We start from the raw sequence: 23,227 nt of genomic DNA, 5'->3' as shown, positions 1-23,227 counted from the left end.
AACAATTGGCAGCAATTGAAGGAAATAAGTGGCAGCAACAGCTGTACACAGCCCTAAAGTTGCAGTCACGAATGATTGTGGTTGAGATTCGGCTTGTTCTACACATCTACATCACAGATACTCCCCGACAGCCAATGAGTCTTCAGTAGCGTTCTCTGCATTCTGCTGTGAATGTCATAGGCAATGCGAGCATTAAACATGACAGCAGCAAGTTATTTAGTGAGTTTTATTTGATTAATTGCAAGTTGTCACAGCTAATGTGGTGGTAAGCAATGAATTCTGCACAACTGAGAGAGAGTTGTAATTTGCAGTACACAAGCCCTCTTCAAGTGCAGAGCGCGTGTATGTGGGGACCGAAGCCGTCGCTTGCAACTGGCAAATAATGCAATCCCTGTCCACCTCTTGAACTGTGGAAACTGCCATTGTTTGTGGATAGGAATATAGTGTCCATGGTCACAATGATATAGGAACCCCTACTAGGCTTTTGAAAATAATGAAGCAACTATCATATTCAATACAGAAGATTCCTATATTTCATACAATCATGGATTTACTAGATAGAAATATTAAAATGTTTGTTACAATGAAAAATGAACTTGGAATACATATTCACTTATGAAATTTTAATTAATATTGACCAAATTGAGTTTATACTGTCCTTAAATAACCTTTGAAGAATTTCTAGATCCAAGCAAATTCTTTTAAGAAATGTTTATCAAATGTCATTTCACCAGACTGGAAGATTCTTTCAAATTGATGTTCAGGCATCACAGGATATTTTTTCAGGAAATCTTTAACTGAGAACAGCTTCCTTCTGTACTATAATGCCAATAATTACAACAGATAATATAAGAAGTATATAATACAGCACAGTAAGATGAAGGAAAAAGTGAATAAGATAATGAAAAAGAGTATATTGTAACTGACAATGAGAAGTGCAAGGAAATATATTTGAACAAAGCACAATGAGAATCAATGCCATGTAATTGTTATGATGCTAGAGGCAGAGAGAAGGTGAAGGTGGGGATGGAGTGGTTGCTGTGGGATGGAACAGGGAGCAGAGGGTAGAATAGGAGAGGGAACAGAGAAGAGGATCAATAATGAAGCTGGAGGTAGGAGTCAGTGATAATGAGTAAATATAGTAGGATACAAGGCAGACAATCTACGATGTGGTCTAAAGGAATTAAAATGTGATTTAATTATGTGTATTTTTGGCACTGCGGTGTCATGTGGCAAGTACATTTTGTCAGGCCTATACTGCCATGAGGTATAGAATTATACTTTTATTTTCTATTGGTAACCTGTCTACCCTCAATTTTTTTAACAAAACATTCGTGCCCTTATCTTTTCCTCATCTAAAATCTAAAATGTTTCATCTTCTAAATTTATAGCACTTTAAGAATTCTCTTTGTTTTCAGTTTTATTTTATTGTTCTCTCTCTCACATCAGCTTCCACATTCTCTTTGTACAATACAAAATTTAAATATTGGATTTCCTTCTGTTAACATCTTTCTTCTCTGTCAACCCCATCTCAACAGTTTTGCTCTTCTTCCACATCACAAACGGTGTCTTATTTGCTGTCACGGTGCTTTACTAATGATTAATGCAGAACAATTTTGTTTGTTACTTCTGTTTTGCTTTTTTGTATATTCTATTAATCCATTTTCTCTTCAACTATATATGTGAAGGTACCACATATTATGTGCTGTGGCCTAAGTGCTGACCTACCACCCCTTAAATTTTATTTTGGTCTTCACCAGATTTCCGATGTATCGGATATGACATAACAGCAACATGTAAATATAAGGATAATGGTAATTCTGTTACTACACAAATGATAACTCTAATGAATTATTAAAGAAACTAAGAAAATAGAAAACACACACACACACACAGAGAGAGAGAGAGAGAGAGAGAGAGAGAGAGAGAGAGAGAGAGAGAGAGCTAATGGTGGCTGATTTGGTGCTGCATGGGAATTCTATTTCTGTTTCTGAGACACTCTCACAAAATTTATGTACATGGAAATGTCACATTGTGTTTTGAGACCAGGTTAAGATATGTCACATTGAGGTTTTACATATTCACAAAGATATCTGAGCTTCTCATTTAACTAAATTATCTTTTGATCATCTATTAAGGATTCTCCACGCAGCCTAACCATATTGATGTTGTGGAGCAATTTCTTCAGCTGGTTTCATCCTGTCAGTTCTGTTGACCAAAGTACATATCCATTGACCTATAGGTCCTTTCTCTTGTGTCTGTGTCAGCTGTTGGGTGTTGTTCAGAGAGCTCACCCATAACTGAAGTCATGGCCTGCACCAGGTGTTCCATGCAAGAGACACTTGTAATTTTTCATTTGGAAAATTTTGCACCAGTGCAAATTTTTTTCTGGTGTTTAGTGGAGCATTTTCTACTTTGAGGTAAAGTTTTCACATTGAGTGGGCTAGAAACATCTAATGAAAATCACAAAAGTGTTGTTTAGTGCAATGGCAACCTTCTTCACATAGACTGAATGAAATCCATTGGAGAAAGTTTATTCAGCTGCAGAGTAGCAGGGCGCAAGAGCAGATGTTATTATGTTTGTAGGATTTCCATTAGGAATTGACAAGACAAGAATCTAACATTTTTTTGTCTGAACATTCTGTTTGTTTCTCACAGTGATTCTTGAAGGTAACGTACCTTTCACTGGTGATACATAGGAAGGCTGGTAAGAGTGTGTTTAGTAGTGCAGATCTATTTGAGTGAAGCTTAGTTTCCTTCCATCTTCTATATTTCAGAAACTAGATGCTGTATACTGTAGACTCAAAAAGGTGAGCTGACTGTTCCAATAGTCTACTCCTGGGTACTTTTAGGAACATTCTTTGCAGCTAAATAGTCAGTATTAAGAAAAAGACTTGGTGTTATGATGATGAGGTTGGCCACTGGGATATAGTGTAATTCACAATTCATGTTACACACTTCTTTTGATTGTAGAGGGTGCTTAGTAGATCCAGTTTTATATAGGAACCCAGGTCCATAAATGGTTTGTTTCCATGTTACAAGGAAAACAAGAGGTGATCAACCGTGCACTAGATGTTTCTTACGCAGTTCACCTGTTATGGTAGGGCACCCACATTTAAGAATGGTATGACAATGCGATGCCACATGATGTCCTCTATTTCCTCTCTTCCTTGTTTTCATGCTACCTGGTGATGTGTTAAGTGGCATTATGGTGGCTAATATTGCAGTAGGAGGATGCCTAAGAACATGTTCGCACAGTACACCGATATGTTGTTAATTTACAGGGAAGTTTGCGGTAATGGAAGAGAAGCCCAACGTCTGTACCATGAGTACTTTCCAAACTGCATGACTCCATCTCATCCCGTGTTTGCTGGACTAGAACAATGGCTGCGGGAAAGTGGGAAATTCACAAGCAACAGAACACACTGTGTTGCCCCACGAGAGCAGCACACTGTCATACTGGAAGAAGAAGGGCTTCATCAAGTTGAGGAGAACCCATCAACAAGTATCTGAGCCATTGCACGTAATTTGCATGTGCCTCACTTGCTGTCTGGCGTGTTCTGTGTGAACAGCAACTCCACTCATCTCACCATCAGAAAGTATCTGCCACACTCCTGCTGGATTTTGTGCCCATGTCAATTTCTTTACTTGGTTTTTACACCACTTGTGGATGTTCCTCAGCTTCCAAGGCGAATTTTGTTCACTGCCGAAGTACATTTCAGTAGGAAGGTGTTTCAAACGCTCAAAATAGTGACATTGGGATCAAGAAAACCCTAAAGCCACATGTACATGATGATTTCAGTACACCTTCAGCATCAATATCTGAGCATGTATCTGTAATGGTTGTGTGACTGGGCTATACATCCTTCCTCCCCACCTAATAGGTGACAGGCACTTGATATTCTTGCAACAAGTGATGGCGTAGTTTTTGAAGATGTGTCTTGGACATTCGGCACGAATTGTGGTTCCAGCATGATGGCGTTTCAACAGATTTTGTAGTTTGTGCCTGTAACTATCTCAACGTTGTCTACGGGGACAGGTGGATTGCTTGAGAAGGGCCACTTGCATCCCCAGCTACCCCTTTGGACATTTTCTTGTGGAGCCACATAAAGAGTCTTGTATCACAATGAGGCAGAAGTGATTTACCATACACCATACATGCTGGACAGAGTTTTGTGAATTTACTATGCAGATACATTGTGCACACTGGACTTGCTGATCATCATAGTGAACAGCTATTGTAATATCACAGTAAATAGGAGTGAAATCTGTACATCTTGTTTTCCCTGTAACACGGAAATGAACCATTTCCAGCCATGGATTCCTATGTAAAACTTGGTTTACTAAGTCCCCCCTACAGCCTCTAGAAGTGTGTAACATGAATTGTGAAACACCTTGTGTACACTAAGCAACATGGGAAAAAAAGAGTATGTGTTCCCTTGAGGTATATCATACTTCTGGTCACTCTGCTGTGCAATATTATCATAATGTGGCAGGAGAGTATTTTTTGAAAAGAGCTTTGATGATGATGTCTATTAACATCACGGGGTTTTTATCACACAGTGTTGACATATTAGACTGAATGCACACATGTAAAAGATGTGTCATGCTATATGCACAAGAGGGACACTGAAAACAAAGCTCACAAGACAAAATATTACTGAACCTCCTAAAACAGCACACTAGTCAATCTTCACCACTATAGATGGTACAGAACTGGTACCAAACAGACACGTGGTCCTTCACTGCTGATGTACGTCATGGCAGTAAATTGGTATGTATGGAATCAGTACAGTATGATAAGTTGACATGGCAGAATGACAGAAAGAAGCTATCATATTTGGACATGGCCATGACCCACCATAAATGAAGTTGCCCAATTTTCTGATGTAGCAGTGTGGACAGTTTAACATGTCCAAATGGAATGGTGTACCAGTCGCAGCAATGTAACTCAACATAAGAATAGTGATTGTAAAATGATTTTATCAATCAAGGACTGGAGATGAGTGTCATGCCTTGTCAGTGACAATTAGTTTCAAACCCAGCAGGAATTTCTACTGTCAGTGAAAACAGTTACTGAGCAAATATTGTTAAGGGAACTGGATGCACTCGACATTTGGAGTTGGGTACCTCACATAGGGCTATTGCTCACAATACCAAACGAAGCTGCACATCTTCAAAGGGTCAAACAACACAGAAATTTGGCAGTAGCTGATAGGCGGTGTGCTGTGCAATCTGAGTAGCAATTTGCATCTTTTCAAATAAAACAACACCCTGTATGCACCGACAGCACCATAGGCATTGCACTATCTCCTTTGGGCACTTTTGCGTGTGATTTAAAGGAAAGATTTAAACTTTGCATTTTATTACAAATTTAGAAACAATTTTAAATAATGTAAGATTCCACAGCACATGAGCAAATCACCAGGGATGGTACAATTCTGAACTGGATGCAACAACACTTTGAACTTCCTGATAGATTGGGAACTTTTTACTCCTTGTATCAAAATGTATAGATAGCTTGATATGCCATACTCATTCACCGTTGGGATGGCCATTGTAATAATTTTGTGAACAATGAATATCACGTCTGCCCGTGGACAAGCTTGATAAAGATTCTTGTTATAAATGATAGGGAACACTTACATTAATTAATGAAGAATATGTATGGATTTATATTAGGGTACATTTCAACTATTTAATTTGAGTAACCTTATCTTCAACATATCACTTACTGTGATCAGTGTTTTATAAGTGGAGTGCTGGATGACTGGGTAGATCGAACCTGCAGAACAATCTTGGCCTTTTGCGTAAATCATTATTTAACTTGAATATCAATTATATTACAACCTAAAGCTACCCTTTCAACCTCCAAGCAGTCAGTAGCATTAACACTAGTGCTGACCCCCTGCTACTTACACATAAGCAGAGATATTCTGTATGAATTGCAAGAGCCCAAACTAGTGCACTGCTATCAGCTTATTTCAGATTAACTGCAGAACAATTACACTGAAATGACATACCACCACTTGCTGTTATTTTATTAGAGTCTTTACACACAGAACATAATAAATTCATTGAAAGGCATAAAAACTGAAATTAAACCTATGTCAGTGAAGTTTCAGCTCTGATAAGTGTGCACTTTGATAGGATTTGATCATACTGATACTTAAGGATAAGGTTAAATACATTTGCACTGTAGAACTCAAGAGCTATATGCTGTGGGCACTACCGTCTTCCAGGATGACACTTCCTGTGTTTATAAGGCGCCAAGCTTATGATCCTGGTTTCATGACTACTCAAGTACCCTTTTGCATTTTGAGTGGCCCACTGAATCAGCTGATCTTAATTCTGTAGAAAATGCCTGGGACTAAATGGAACAGTGGGTGAAAAATAGCAACCAACAAACAACCCTACAATTTTATAGCTCTAAAGAATATTATCATCAAAATCGGTCTTCACCTGGATACGGCATACGTGATGAAACTTGCGAACACTCTTCCCCATTGAATTGAGGCCATTATAGAAGCTAGAATGAAGTAAGTATGATCAATAGAGATGGGAGTCAAGGCTAGAGGTAGTGTTACTTGGTGTTAGTGTGATGTCTCCTGTGGGTGGTCAATTTTTGGTATGGCGTACTTATCTGGCACACATCAACTATAAGTAAGTACAATGTAGATAAATGCTTTCCAAAATTAAAGCAGACTACATGGTATAAATATACAATATAAGTGAGTAAACTTCCAGTTAAGAAGAAGTGAAAGTCTTTACTGTGGCAACGTTCTTCATAGCTTCTCATTCCCTGTGAGATGGTTGTCTACCAATAACTTTTTCATATTCATATTCAATAATTGTTTTCAGTTCCCTAGTAGTGTTCTTTAAAACTCCACTGTAACCACTGTGCATATGCTGTGTTCTTTAAAACCCAGCTGGAACCACTGTGCATATGATGACCTTTATGTTTCTTTCACTGACCCATCCCAGTATGATCTGCACCCCCCCCCCCCCCAAGCACCATCATTCCTGCATTGTGCAGGTGGAAGTCTCCATGCATATCCTTCATTTAGAGAAGCTCACTGGACTCAAAATCTGTTAAGTGTTATCCTTCCTAGCCGCTTTCCATGTTGTTCCTTGCTGTACACTCACCACTCACATTTCCTCGGCATCTACACTTATGCTCATAAATTAAGGATAATTGCAAAATGTGGTGCCACACAATGTGGCACTACACAAAACTGGTGCTAATAGCATAGGCACATACGGAACACACACCGCACAGATCTGTAAGTCCACAGTATTGGTGATAAGTTCAGAAAACCGTCCAGAAAAACATGTGCTACAAAACGCCACATTTCCTGTGCATGTACCCCGACATCAATATTGGATACGATCACCATGCACAGGTACACATGCCGCACAACGGGTTGGTGTACTCTGGATCAAGTGGTTGAGCAGCTGCTGGGGTATAGCCTCCCATTCTTACACCAGTGCCTGTCAGAGCTCCTGGAGCGTCGTACGGGTCTGAAGACCTGCAGCGATACATCAACAGAGAGTATCCCAGATGTGCTCGATGGGGCTTAGGTCTGGAGATCAGGCAGGCCACTCCAGTCACCTGATAACTTCTGTTTCAAGGTACTCCTCCACGAAGGCAGATTGGTGGGGCCGTGTGTTATCATCCATCAGGAGGAAGGTGGGACCCACTGCACCCCTAAAAAGGCGGACGTACAGGTGCAAAATGACGTCCCGATACACCTGACCTGTTACAGTTCCTCTGTCAAAGACATGCAGGGGTGTACATGCACCAATCATAATCCTACTGCACGACATCAAACCATGACTTCTATACAGGCCCCTTTCGAGGACATTAAGGGGTTGGTATATGGTTCCTGGTTCACGCCAGATGAAAACCTGGTGAGAATCACTGTTCAGACTAACCTGGGACCACTGTTCCAATAACGACGTTCTGTGTTCTTAACACCAGGCTTTATGGGCTCTCCTGCGACCAGGGGTCAGTGGAATGCACCTTGCAGGCCTCCAGGCGAATAAACCATGTCTGTTCAGTCATCTGTAGACTGTGTGTCTGGAGACAACTGTTCCAGTGGCTGCGGTAAGGTCCGGAGCAAGGCTACCTGCAGTACTCTGTGGCCGTCTGCGGGCACTGATGGTGAGATATTGGTCTTCTTGTGGTGTTGTACACTGTGGATGTCCCGACTGCAGTGCCTGGACAGGTTTCCTGTCTACTGGAATCGTTGCCATAATCTTGAGATCACACTTTGTGTCACATGGAGGGGCCGTGCTATGACCTGCTGTCTTTGACCAGCCTCCAGTCGCCCTAGTATTCTACCCCTCATAACAGCATCAATGTGTGTTCTTTGAGCCATTTTCAACACACAGTCACCATTAGCACGTCTGAAAACGTCTGCACACTTACTCGCTACACCGTACTCTGACATGCACCAACACACGTCTGCGTATGTGGACTGCTGCCAGCGCCACCGTGCAATGACTGTGGGTCAAATGCAATGCATGGTCATACCCTGAGGTGATTTAAACCCGCAAACCGCCCACCAGAGCATTGTTTCATAATGTATCAGCATTATCCTTAATTTATGAGCATGAGTGTGTATTCAAAGTACAGCACACTGCAGTTGGGCTCCAGCATCTGGTGGCAACTCTGTGTGTGTGTGTGTGTGTGTGTGTGTGTGTGTGTGTGTGTGTGTGTATTAATTCTAAAGAAAGGTCTTTCCCCATGCTAAGCAATATGTTGTCTTTTCTACATGTTCCTGCACATCTTCCAATGGCAATTAATATCTTCATCCTTAAAATCAACACGATGCTAAAGAAGAAGGAGAAATTGGAGATGCTCTAACAACTATTTGCACATGAAATGCTCAACTGCCTCACTATCATTGACTTTCTGGCCTCTTCCAGGTCTTACAGCCGTGGTAGGTGGTTGGGGATAAACTGAGACTGTGCAGATGTTGTTCTACAGTTGGCCAATCAATTTCACAGTTTACTACTGGCAAAGCCTGCCTAAGCATCCACAATCATAATGTCTAGAACAAGTTGATTCATCATTTGCTGCAGAAAGTAGCTTTCTGAACTGAGCTGCAATCACAATCCTCCTCCTGGGAAGAAAATGTCCACGGAATTCACTTCTTGTAATGTCTTCAGAGAACTTTCCCTGCTGGTACATGATTTTTAGCTTTGGCTAGGGGTTTCCCCTGTTCCATCACTATGTATGTACTCTTGTTCTACAGTGTATAGCAGCGAATTAAATTTTGTTTCTGGTCACAAGAAGTTGTGCCACAGCTCTCCTTTCTTCATCAATGTTAATCAAATGCAGTTGGTTGATCTCTTTATAGACATTTCCATTTGGCAACAAAGAGATGTGGCATCTAACTCAACACCTTAACGAATTAAAATTGATTTGGGCAATTAGTGTTAGTGGCTTTTGGAGTTTTTTCTCAAGTAGAATATGTTTCTAGATGTCCCACTTCTTGCAGGTATACTTCTACCTTGGTGAACCACACAGCCTTGACGTGCTTGTTGAAAAAGTAGCAGAAGAACTGAATGTGCAACCTCACAGGACTCATGAACCATGTTCCCATAGGAAAAAAATCTTTGGCTTACGAATGGTGTCTGTGATCTTTTAGCAAAGTTTGTGTTGAATCATCATCTAAATTCATTAATTTATTTGAACAGACCTAGGATTTTCATCGAGATTTGTCTCTCTACTATTTCTAATTTAGACCTTTTTCTATTCATAGCAACTCATTCTGTAGCACATAGCACTTCTGGTCAGATGACTGTGCTGTAGCACTGTATTTTGGCACTTATGGATATTCATTTACTCTTGTACAAATTTTTATTACTTGATACACCATTGTTGTTTTCTTAATCTGTGATGCAGAGGCTCCTTCCAGGTGGTGTTGGAATCCATCCCTTTTTCCTACAGCATATAAATTTTTATGCACAGTTGATTTTCTTCTTTTTTATCTATGAGCCTGTGTGCTGATATGACATTTGCTAAAAATAAATAAATCAATTTTCTTGGAAAAATCAGTAATTCCATCTTAGCTGGGTGTCTTCAGTTCATTGATTTGTTCTGCAGCTGTCTCTAGTGAATAAAAAAATTGAGATCAGCAGCAAAGGCTAGACAGTCAACTGCAAAATTCACATTTTTACTGCCTAGCCTGGCCCCATTTTTTACACCTTTGTTACTCATTCCTTTTCACCACTTGCAGACTTATTTCTCACAGTTGAAAAGGTGTAACAAAAATCATACTCCTGTCTGATTCCAGTATTGATTTCCATCAATTTCACTTGGGAATAGTGGTCTGTTGGACAATAGCTCGTTTTGTTATCCAAGGCAAATTATTTCTGGATTTTGAGAAGTGTTATTTGGTTAACTGAATTATAAGCCTTTTAGAAGCCTACAAAAGTCACTAAGAATTTCTTTCTTCTATGTTATGGGTAAGAGAGAGCATATTTAAATGTCATGACCTGTTCAGCACATGAACATTTTTCCCTCAACCCTCCACACTATTTACCCAGCTTCGAGTCCAATTGTTTCTTTGCTCTAGTCAGAAGTGCTTTCAAAAGGTTGCTAAGAGAAGAGATATGCCACAATAATTGTCTGCATCCATTCAGTTACCTCTCTTATGTAGTGAATGGATCAATGCCCCTGAAGTTTCTCAGTGTTCCCAAATGTTGCAGTTAGGCTCAGTTAATTTATCAGGTGCAAGGTTTACTGTGCTGTTTCACATTTTGGCAGTTATCGAGTCTTCCTCTGGTGACTTCTTGTTTTTAGTAAATTTATGATCTATCTACTTACTTCTCTTATGGGACGAGATGAATGCTATGAGCAGGTATGCTGTTTTCGAATTTGACATTGGATTTAAACCCTTGTAATTGAAGAAGAAGTCAAAATAATTAGTCCAGATATGACATATATCATTATTATTGTAGAAAAATCTACCATAGGAACAGTTTAATAGCGTGCTTGACGATTTGCATTTGAGAGATTTAGTTTGGAAGTGTTTTGGAATGCTCGGATGTTTTTCTTGAAGTCTTTCTCAGTCTCTATTATGTGGTTCTTGTTTAAAGCTTGTTTTATCTCACAGACAGTTTTCACAGTGTGATTTCTTGCATGTTGGAATCTCATCTATTATCTTTGGTTATTTTGTGATTTGTCTGTCTTCTGTTTTCCTCCTATTATCCAACTCACTTCCTTTATACATTTATTTTATTCTTTTCATAGTACGCCCTCCAGTTTCCATTTTCTGAAGGATTTCCCAGAGCTTTTTTCTTTTCACACTATCATACATCTTCTCAATATCCATGGACACCCGTTACTAAATCCTTACTATATTTGTAGTGTTTCTCTTGCTGCTGCCACACACTAAAAATTAGATCCACTGTTGACTTTCCTGGTCTAATCCCATACTGTTTCTCTCCAAGTCGCCATCCTATTATTTTCCATACTCTCTTTTCCAGATTCTTTTGAAATGCTGTGACAGCATGACACATCAAAATAACCCCACTACAGTTCTGCATAGTTTTGTGCCATCCTTCTTAAAAATTGGCATTATAATTCCCTTTCTCCAGTCTTCAAGTGTCCTCTCTTTCCATATTGTTCTCATGGCATAATAGAACCACTCCACTCCTACTGTACCAGCTTGCTCTCACCATCTGCATATTTACATAATCCAGCGGTGTGCTTTCCCCCCTCTCATGATCTTTATCACTTCTGCTACCCTGTCCAGATTAGGCTCATCTTGGTGTCCTGTACATTCTCAGACTGCTCATTTGCCTTTTCTGTATTTCCATTGGGGTTTAGTATATTCCTTCCACATACCCTTGGTTTCATGTACATTCTCAACTTACTTTCCTTCCTTATTGCTAATCCCGACGTTATCCATCATGCCTCTCTTTTTTAGAAAAGCACATTGTGAATCAGCCATTTATTGCACACTTGTGCAGCTATATTTTATCATTATTTTAAATGTATGATCAGAGGTAGTGTTGAATGTACGCACATTTCCATCCATTCATAGAAAAGCACAACCATTTCTAGAAATGCATGAAAATTCTTAAATGAATAAGATGCCAATTCTCCAGATCCATGAAGAGCAAGAGTCTCCTTTGCAGCTGTCTTTGATTCTGCTAGAGTAACATAGTGGTATCAGTGAAAAAACTGGTTGAGAATTAGGATTGGGAATCAGTGTTGAAAATATAGCAAGATTCCAGATGGGGAGACGCAAGTACTCCCTCTTCTTGCCTTCCACTGCCACTATTTTCATATTTTCATGCAATTATTTAGTATGCTTGTGTTAACAGTGCATGACTGGGAGACATTACGAATGCAAAGTCGCTTTGGATATGAATTCCAATCTAAAGAGAGCCGGTGAATCATGGGAGTCTTAGGCTGTAATTCACCTGATATATTAAGTGTGTAACCAAAATATGTAGGATGCATCAGAAAGTATTTCTCATCTGAAATAAAAGGTTGGTTCTAAAATAAATGATGCTTTTGAGCTTCTGTGATCACTTGGGGAGTGATGTCTGGAGACCACTGCTGACATTTGGAACATTTCACTGTCACTAAGTTCATCAGTTGTTGCAGTGAGGAGCACTTTACTGTTGACACTTCATCATAATAATGTTTCACATGCACAAGAATGTTAATCACCAGTTTCTCTTACAATGTGGGGAAACTACTCTTTCGTGTTGATGGAAGGAGGTCAAGAGGGGATGTGTGCTTCTTGAAAATATTGCCTAGTTGTGTTGTTCCTGCACATGCAACAAAGTGTAGAACACAGCTAAGCTATTTGCAAATTATTTTGTGTTTATTTGTATCCTCAGTCCTATAATTTTTTAGAAATGACAGCATATTCTGCTTGGATGTTATTAGATGCATTTATTATCAGTGACAATTCTGCCTCTTGTGCCATTCTTAAGTGACAGTTCACTATGAGGTGCAGCAATCCATAATAAATTCCTTGTAAGATGGCACTGCCCTTGTGCCAGTCATGTTTATGGATTTCATATGTGTAATAAGACAGGACTACTTGTAAGCTATATAAAAGGACATACCACTTTACGAAATAATTCCAACTAATTTTGTGTTAAACTGCTATTTAATTTCCATTGAGCATGTCTGTGAAATATGTAAATGTGGTTGATAGAAGGATAGTGTTTTCTTAAATGGAATGATTATGCATTGACACATTTCATAGTGAACTGTCATTTGAGAATACACAACAGCCCAAATCGGCACTGCGAATTAATGCATTTAATAACAGTGCAGGTAAAATATGTTGTCGTCACAATACATGAACTAGTTAAAGTTGACTGTCACTGAACTGTGCTTGCAATCTCTCAAAACTTGAAACAGCTTATGGAACTGTTGGACTGGGGGGGGGAGAAGGGGCAGGGGGGGGGGAGAGAGAGAGAGAGAGAGAGAGAGAGAGAGAGAGAGAGAGAGAGAGAGAGAGAGAGAGAGAGGGGGGGGGGGGCAGGAGGAGAGGGGGGGCAGGGGGAGAGAGGGGGCAGGGGGAGAGAGGGGGCAGGGGGAGAGAGGGGGCAGGGGGAGAGAGGGGGCAGGGGGAGAGAGGGGGCAGGGGGAGACTCAGTTTTTATTTTATTTTGGATCGGTAAATTAGATATAATACTGTTAGCAGCAGCATGTCTTACTCAACAAATCCATCATTTATTGAGTAGTTTCACTGTAGGAAATTATGGCAAGAGCACGAGTTAGGATGAATACTAAAAGAATAACTCTGTGTATTAAATAGGGGCAGATGATGTTGCAAACTGTAAGTTTTAGAGCAGCAGCAAAGAAGCACACTGTGCCATCTGAAACCACATTGGTAGATTAAAAACAAAGAAAAATGTGTGAATGATGACAGTACTTCAAGGCCTCGGATCAGATACAGAAGTTTAAAAAGGTGTTCTCTGATGAAACACAAAATGCTGAACATGTGATTAATGTGTTGGTAATATTACATGGGTTTAGTCCTAGGGATACTTATAAATTAGCTCATGAACTGGCAACTACGAACAATATATCAATTCAATCAGCTTGGATAGATGACCTGATCAAATTGCTGGCTCAAACTGGTGTATAGCTCTTGTGAAGAGGAATCCACAAGTGTATTTGGTTAACTCGACTCACAAGTCTTGCTTAAGCAACGAGTCTTAATCCAAAAAATGTGAATACCTTTTTTGACAACCTGGCAAAAGTTATGGAGAGATACAAGTCTGAGCTGATGGTGATCTGGAATGTGGACGATATGAGTATCACCACTGTTCAGAAGTCAAACAGGATTATCAATAAACATGGAATAAAGCAGAAGAGAGCTGTCATTTCTGTTGAAAGGCGCACTCTTGCCACTGCTATCAAAGTTCAGGGAAGCAGTACTGCTTCTCTCTTTGTATTCCCTTTCTTGTGATATCATGATTGTTCTGTTTGAGATGGTCCTATTGGTTGCACTGGGGCAGGAAATGCAAATGGTTGGAAGCAAGAAAAAAAAATTTTTGGCGTTCTTGAACCACTTTCAAAAATTAGCTAAACCAATTACAGAGCACTAAAGTCTATTGCTTCTTGACAATCATGAATTTCACATATATATCAGCAGCTTGAAATTTTGCAAAATCATGGGGATTGTTATGCTGTCATTCCCACCACACTGTACACACAGGGTGCAGCCCCTAGGACATTTAGTTTATGGTCCATTTGAAAAGATGGTCAATGGTTTTGGTGACAGCTGGATCAGGTATCATCCCAGAAAGACCATGCTAAATTATGATATACCTTCAATTGCTCCCAGAAACAATGCACTGGGCTTTAACTGCACATGCATGGTACCATTCAATAGCAACGTGGTCAGCAAGACCTATTTTAACCCATCTGCCGTCACTGACTGTCCAGCATCACAAGCTTCTGATGATGATGGAAAACAAACTACGCACTTAGCAGAGCCGTTATGATTTTCCACATACCATCTGATGCTGTGAGCATATCTAATGCTTATTCAGTAGCAATACACAAGAAATCACTTGCAGGTGTCGAAACCTGTGATGAGCAGTCTAGTGTCTCACAATCATCTTGTTCAATTCATCTAGCCTTTTCAGCTGAAGTAGATCATCCATTCCCAAAAGCAGATCTGAGACAAAACCCAAGAAAAGAAAGAAAGAAGAAAAAGTCTGCAATTTTGACCTATACTCCAGACAAACTGGCCATAGAAGTAGAGCTAAAAGCCGTTCCCAGGTGAAGAAAGCGAAGAAAAAGCTAAACTTACAATGCAGCATGGTACGAATGCAACAACAGAAAAAACCTGAAGAAACATAGTCGGAAGGTGAGGACAGTGGCTGCCTAGTATGTCTTGAACCATACGGTCACAGTTGTCCTAATGAGAAGTAGATTCAGTCAAGGGAAAGTAAAAAATTGGTCTCACGTTTCTTGTATCAAATGGAAGGATATATACTTCTATCACAATTGTGAATGTGAATAGGTCTCAAGATATGCTTTACTCTTCTGTTTTACTGACTCACTGGACATTTAATTGTAAAGCCTGAATTCATTAGTGTCATTAACCACTATTTCAGTTAATTTAATAAATGCAAATGTATGTAAAATTGAACTTTTATGTTTTTCCACCATTTATTGATGTTTGTTCAATGTTTTACAATGGCAATTTACTTTAAGTTACACTATAAAACATTTAAATGATAAAATGAAGCTTTATATATGATGTTACTTTTGTAGTCTACCTGTGTTACCCTGTGCTTTCTCCCGTAATGAGGTCAAAGGTAACACACTAATTTCACGCCTACAAATTATATGTAATTTTAGGTAAACTAGATTTAATTGTGTTAGGAAAGTCTCGCAGAAAACATAAATTAGTCCATTATGTTTCATATGTTTAGAGGGAGCTAGAAATAAAAAGCAATACGCAAAATGTTACTTTTGTTCTCAGTCTCCCCTACTTTATTTTTAGCATTGTTGCCGGATTTGGACACTGATATTGAGATGGAGACATCGGCACTAGACATCCAGAGTTTATGGTTTTACGGCCAGACCACAGGTGGCGTGGATACTGTGTCAGTTGGCTAGGTCCTCTGGCCGCTTAGGAAATGAGCAAAGTGTGCATGTTCCTCAAGTAGTTGTGTTGATGTATCCAAAGCTTTCCAGTCATAGATGTTACTCTTTGCACATAGTGATGCACTTTTTCATGGTTCCTTCTTTCTGTTCACTATTCAGGTTTTGTTTGCACATTGCTGTAGTGGTGTAAAATGCCTGGACATTTATACGTTGGGGCAAATCCCCAGGATAAGTGCCTCGGCAAATGCCCAGAATTCATAAATGGCCAGCTATTTATGCATTTTAAAATTTAACTGATAAACAGCACTTATAATTAAAATTGAAGCTGGTATTTTGTACTGGAAAGGGTAAAACTGAAGCTGGTATTTTGTACTGCAAAAGGTGTTTCACAGCACTGCTTCTTCAGTTACTGTATAACCAAGTTAAAATAAGCTGCTTAAGAGTTATGGGAGAGTTATTAGGGGAAATAAATTGGACTGTACACATAACTTTTTACATCTTTAATAAGGTCAGTTCTTGAGGTAGTACATAATAAAAACAAAAAGAAAATGACACTATAGTTTAAAAGTAATTTTTGACATAAAGTATAGTTTATATTACATACCTAGCCTGTAAATAGTATTTTTACTTATAGCTATACTACTATTCCTGCTTTTAAAAAAGTTCTCAATTACTGTACCTAAGTGAAGCACTTTTTCCAAATTATGAGGGCACTTTAAACACTTTTTGACATGCCGTTTCCATTTTGTTGGAATGTGACTTATGGCCAGACCAGTGTTGAGAATTCCAATAAACTAAATAACCCACAGAATTGTAGGATTTGCTCGAATTTAATGGCTATTCACTCAAAATTTCATCTACTACCTATTTGCAATAATAGCAATAGCACTAACTTTTACTTAGAATAAGTGGAATTACAGTAAAAACAGTTATCCATAATGATTTTAGTTGGGGATGTGTCACGTACCATTTCCAATTCCACAATTCCAAGAAACGCAGACTCTCTAGGAATCAACTAGTATCAGAATCTGATGGTTATAGTGTCTTGGACATTGGACATTGATTCTTTGTTATTAAATCTTTTTTTTGTTAGTGTTCTCATTTTATCTTCACAGCAATGCAGTCACATGAAAGTAGATAAATAAAGAAGTGGAGTAGAAAACTATAGTCTGTCTCAAATGTCACTACATCTGACAATAAACCACTTTTTTTGTTTTTTCACTGAAAACAATTTAATGTTTAAACATAAGCACATGCCAGCTGTTTAATACACTCAACAAAAATTTTGTTATCAATGATCATTCTTCAGTAATACAATAATATTCCAGATTTAACACAGATTATAAAGTGTGTTACATCCCAAAGCCCTGACCTAAGGACAACGTTTTTTTATAGTGGCTTATCAATGCACAGCTGTTCAATGTGGTTGGTGTGTGTGGGTGTGTGTGTGTGTGTGTGTGTGTGTGTGTGTGAGAGAGAGAGAGAGAGAGAGAGAGAGAGAGAGAGAGAGAGAGAGAGAGAGAACAGCAGAACTGGTAAAAATAAAGAAAAACATTATAAAATCTTTGTTTGTCTTTTTGGATTTGTGTAAGGTTTTCCATCATCTGCTCAGTCTCTTTCTTCCGACCACTTGCCGTTTTTATCTGGTAATACCTAAATGCACTACCCCAACTGGTAGTGCTTTACAACAGTGGCAATGAGGCTGACTGTTGTTGTTGTGATCTTCAGTCCTGAGACTGATTTGATGCATCTCTCCATGCTCCTCTATCCTGTGCAAGCTTCTTCATCTCCCAGTACTTACTGCAACCTACATCCTTCTGAATCTGCTTAGTGTATTCATCTCTTGGTCTCCCTCTACGATTTTTACTCTCCACACTGCCCTCCAATGCTAAATTTGTGACCCCTTGATGCCTCAAAACATGTCCTACCAACCGGTCCCTTCTTTTTGTCAAGTTGTGCCACAAACTCCTCTTCTCCCCAATTCTATTCAATACCTCCTCATTAGTTATGTGATCTAACCATCTAATCTTCAGGCTGACTCACGCATGTGAAATAACTTTTAATGAAGGATCAAATGTTTCTGGAGCTTTTGCAGTATCAAATAATGCACAAACACCACCAGATGCAGTTCCAACAACTGCAGCAGGAGCAGATCATGCAGGATGTGGTGCTGAGCCAAAAAGTGAGCAAGCGGATTGTCAGACGAACACCTGTTGCCCAACTGTCGCTCCTGTCCCCCAACTTGCTGTGTATGGCTGTAGAGAGATGAGACAACTACCTGCATAGATTCAGGCTGTACTGCAATGTAAGAAAATCATCAGATCCCATGGACCTGAGTGCTCCATTAGTTAGCAACAGTAGTAGTTTTCCACATTAAATGGTTCAAAAGCTGCATTCTCACATGGACATTGAGCATTAGAATTTTATGAACTGTGCACATTGCTGACTATTCTTGGCTAACAAACTGAATTCGCCTTGGTTTATCTTTGTGGATTTGTGTACAGTTTGCTATCATCTGTCTTTTATTTTTTGCCAACCACTTACCTATTTTCTCTGGTAATACCTATTCACATTTCCGAAGTTAGTAGTGCATTACAACAGTGGCGATGAGACTGACTCTTGCTTGTGAAATAGCTTGTAATGAGGGATTAGAAGTTTCTGGAGCTTCAAATGTGTGTGAATTCCTAAGGGACCAAACTGCTTGCGTCATCGGTCCCTCTGGAGCTTACACATGATATGGTTCAAGTGCTGCACCATGCATGGACATTGAGGCATTAGAATTTAATGAACTAAGCACTATGCTGAATGTGCATTTCCACCACCAAATTTTGTAAAGAGGCACAAACTAGCTGGGCAACTTGATACAGATCTTGTTCCTTCTTTGATTAACACAGAAACCTAACAGTGCAGGAGCACCCTTTGTCTGCAGGAGCCGCATTTTGATAAAAGAATTGTTGAAATCATCTGTGGAGTATGTAACCACCTAACCAGCAGGTTCTTTCATACAGCCACTAAAAGATCCATTTGTGAGTCCTATTTACTGTATGGCCACAATACAAGAATGTGGAATGGCAAATCCCTTTGTAGGAAATAAGTTCACAATCGAGTGTAAATATTTTGTGTTAGATGCATTCACTGCATTTGGTTTCGAAGTACTGGATGACATGACCCACACCAAGTACGGGGTGAGGCGAATCAGATGTCCAGCTCAGTACTGTTCCAGGATGTAGAATAATTATTAGATATATATCAGCATTATTACTATAAATGTTGGGTATGGCCAAAGACTTTGAGGGACATATGTCACTCATGAGGTCCACGGTGCCTAATTTTGTTGTACACGGCCAGTTCAGTTTGCAAATGCGAGCAGTTAGCAAATGTAAGACACAGTAAAGACAGAGTTAGCCAGCATATAGGAACTAGAGGCAACTGCACCAATCTCAGCCAGTCCATGGGCAATTCCCTTAGTCCTACAAATTATGCAAGTGGCTCCATCAAAATTTGCGGTGTTTTTAAGGCCATGATTAAGGCGTACAGTGAGATCAAGATTCATGCTATCCCTTGGCCAGAGGAACTTTCAGCAAAGTTAGCAGGAGTACAGAGTTTTTCAAAGACTGATTTGAAGGATGTATACTTTGAGTTCCCTCTGGATGTAGACGCACAGAAAATCCTGACAATAAATATGTCTTTTGGAATCATCAGTGCAAGAGGTTGCCTTTTGTGGTCCCTCAGCTCTGGGAAATTTCCAAAGATACACAGAGCATCTAACTCATGGTATTCTGAAATGATGACTCTTTGGATGGAATTTAGGTAATGAGTGCTACTAGGAAGGAGCATGTGCAAAACTTATTATTTCAGTGGCTACTGGGGAATGTGTTACATTATAACCTACACAAATGCAAGTTCTTTGCACCACATATGTTAAGTAGCAACAGGATTATGTCGATGGCAGAGCATGCGGATGCAAGCAAGAAGCTGCCGGTCCTTAATACAATCTCACAGGCACAGCAAAATTAGTCACAAATTGAGATGGAGGCATTGGCCATTGTGTATGGTGTTACAAAATTCTGTGTTTTCCTCTATGGGAATAAGCTGCAGGTAGTTACAAATGACAAACCCAACATTTCTCTGTTTGGTCCATGTGCTCATCATTCACAAAAAACTACACAGAGTGTGCATCACTGGATTTTGTTCTTGAGCACTTTCCATTTTGACATTCGTTTTTGGGGTACCACATGACACGCAAATGCTGCTTAATTATCACACCTCCCCACGTTTCTAGCATTTGTAGACTTAGAGAAAGCTTTTGACAATGTTGACTGGAATACTCTTTTTCAAATTCTAAAGGTGGCAGGGGTAAAATACAGGGAGCGAAAGGCTATTTATAATTTGTACAGAAACCAGATGGCAGTCATAAGAGTCGAGGGGCATGAAAGGGAAGCAGTGGTTGGGAAAGGAGTGAGACAGGGTTGTAGCCTCTCCCCGATGTTACTCAATCTGTATATTGAGCAAGCAGTAAAGGAAACAAAAGAAAAATTTGGAGTAGGTATTAAAATTCATGGAGACGAAGTAAAAACTTTGAGGTTCGCCGATGACATTGTAATTCTGTCAGAGACGGCAAAGGACTTGGAAGAGCAGTTGAACGGAATGGACAGTGTCTTGAAAGGAGGATATAAGATGAACATTAACAAAAGCAAAACAAGGATAATGGAATGTAGTCAAATTAAATCGGGTGATGCTGAGGGAATTAGATTAGTAAATGAGACACTTAAAGTAGTAAAGGAGTTTTGCTATTTAGGAAGTAAAATAACTGATGATGGTCGAAGTAGAGAGGATATAAAATGTAGACTGGCAATGGCAAGGAAAGCGTTTCTGAAGAAGAGAAATTTGTTAACATCGAATATAGATTTATGTATCAGGAAGTCGTTTCTGAAAGTATTTGTTTGGAGTGTAGCCATGTATGGAAGTGAAACATGGACGATAAGTAGTTTGGACAAGAAGAGAATAGAAGCTTTCGAAATGTGGTGCTACAGAAGAATACTGAAGATAAGGTGGATAGATCACGTAACTAATGAGGAGGTATTGAATAGGATTGGGGAGAAGAGGAGTTTGTGGCACAACTTGACTAGAAGAAGGGATCGGTTGGTAGGACATGTTTTGAGGCAAAAGGGATCACAAATTTAGCATTGGAGGGCAGCGTGGAGGGTAAAAATCGTAGAGGGAGACCGAGAGATGAGTACACTAAGCAGATTCAGAAGGATGTAGGTTGCAGTAGGTACTGGGAGATGAAGCAGCTTGCACAGGATAGAGTAGCATGGAGAGCTGCATCAAACCAGTCTCAGGACTGAAGACAACAACAACAACAACAACAACTCCCCACTGGCCATGATGTTGATTTTGCTGGTATGGAATCAATGTATTTTGATCTACTAGATGAGACAATGCACAACACTTTGCAAGATTTCCAAATCACGGCTCACGAAATAGCAGTGGCTTCTAGTCAGGACCCCTCCTGCATAGGATCATGTCAGGGGTGCAAAGAAGTTGGCCAAAGTGTCTCCCAAAAGGATTACCGTATTTACTCGAATCTAAGCCACACCTAAAAAATGAGACTCGAAATCAAGGAAAAAAAAATTCACGAATCTAAGCCGCACCTGAAATTTGAGACTCGAAATTCAAGGAGAGAGAAAAGTTTTAGGCCACATCTCCAAATCTAAACAAAGTTGGTCCATTGTAATATGAGACAATTCAGGTCGAATGAATGACGATACAGCTACAGTACTTTGGTTCGAGTCGTAAGCATAGCAGTTAAGCTCTACCAGGTAGCCATTGCTATGTGTCAGGCACTCCATCTGTATTTATACGGGTACCCTTCCTTTTTCCACATGCTTCGTGTGGTTTGAATTGATAGCTTATTTTTATCTGATCTGATAAGTGCCGTTTTCTTTGTTATAGGTGTTTACGTCACTCTAAGCTGAAAATTCATTACTGTACTGTGTCATGCATTGTTTGTCGCATTCTGATAGTGCGTGTTTATGTCCTGTCGCTGCTCGCGGCTTGGTTTGCTTTTGTGCGCACTAATTCCGCTAAAAATAAAAAAAATAATAGAGAGAGAGAGAGAGAGAGAGAGAGAGAAATCGTCACATTAGCGAAACAATGGCAAGAGACTGCCATTTGTTCTTACTTACATTGCTCCTTTCTTTGATAATGACCAACAAGAAGCAAATAATAGACTGCAGATGATAGATGTTCTGAACAAGAGTTTAGCGAGAATTTTTCTCCGTTTGAAAATCTTTGCAGGCGCCTCTTTAGTACATTATATTCTGCACAGAAATTAGAGTCATCTTAGATTTCAAAATCTAGTCAATTGCTGTGCTTCATTTCTGACTGTATCACTATTAGGCATAAGAATAATATGAATATAAACATGACACAATATGTATATTCTTCCGTGTTTGCTGTTGTCTTACTCTAGTTTCGTGGTTTATTAGGCAGACAGGATTTAAATGAGATAGCAGCAAACACGAAACAATAGATGGCAAAATGTTTATATTTGTATTATTCTTATGGTGAAGAGAATACTGCATGTGATTCACGATTCATAAAAGTTCCTATTAGCAACCATCTCTTCCCACAGGTAGGATAAAATTCAGAACATAGAGTTGGACATATTGACAAACATCCCAAACAGTCCTGCCAGTCAGATTTTTGTAGTACATTGAAGTGCTGCTACATTTGAAGATGAACTTTGTATTTACTTCGTTGGATAACGTATGAAAATGCAGTGGTCGAAACTCGGAGCGGAGAAAAAAGCTCGTCTTCCACCTTTTTTTAAAATTTATTTACTGACGCAGAGGATTTGGTGCCAGTATTTATCTTTGTGCCTACAAAGCACGCCTGTGTAGCGCTACATATATTCGACAGTAGAAGTTAGTTGTGGCGGCACCCACCAACATTTTTCAGAACTTCCGCTTGCTTTGCACTCGATTCTAAGCCACAAGCAGTTTTTTGGATTACACACACACACACACACACACACACACACACACAGAAAGTGCGGCTTAAGATTCGAGTAAATACGGAAGACCATGTGTTGCAAAATTATTTTTCTGTGAAACA

General features: G+C 39.5%; 1 protein-coding gene across 1 annotated transcript in view; it reads right to left on the bottom strand.

Annotated features, from left to right (window-relative positions):
* The window catches only part of LOC126282061 (DET1 homolog), a 52,900-nt gene that overhangs the window by 3,802 nt on the left and 25,871 nt on the right, over positions 1 to 23,227 (bottom strand). The gene's annotated exons all lie outside the window — the stretch shown is intronic.

The sequence above is a fragment of the Schistocerca gregaria genome, chromosome 7 (assembly GCF_023897955.1).
Source record: "Schistocerca gregaria isolate iqSchGreg1 chromosome 7, iqSchGreg1.2, whole genome shotgun sequence".
Lineage (NCBI taxonomy): Eukaryota > Metazoa > Arthropoda > Insecta > Orthoptera > Acrididae > Schistocerca > Schistocerca gregaria.
Note: the sequence above shows the minus strand (reverse complement) of the source record. Positions and strands in the feature narration are given on the sequence as shown.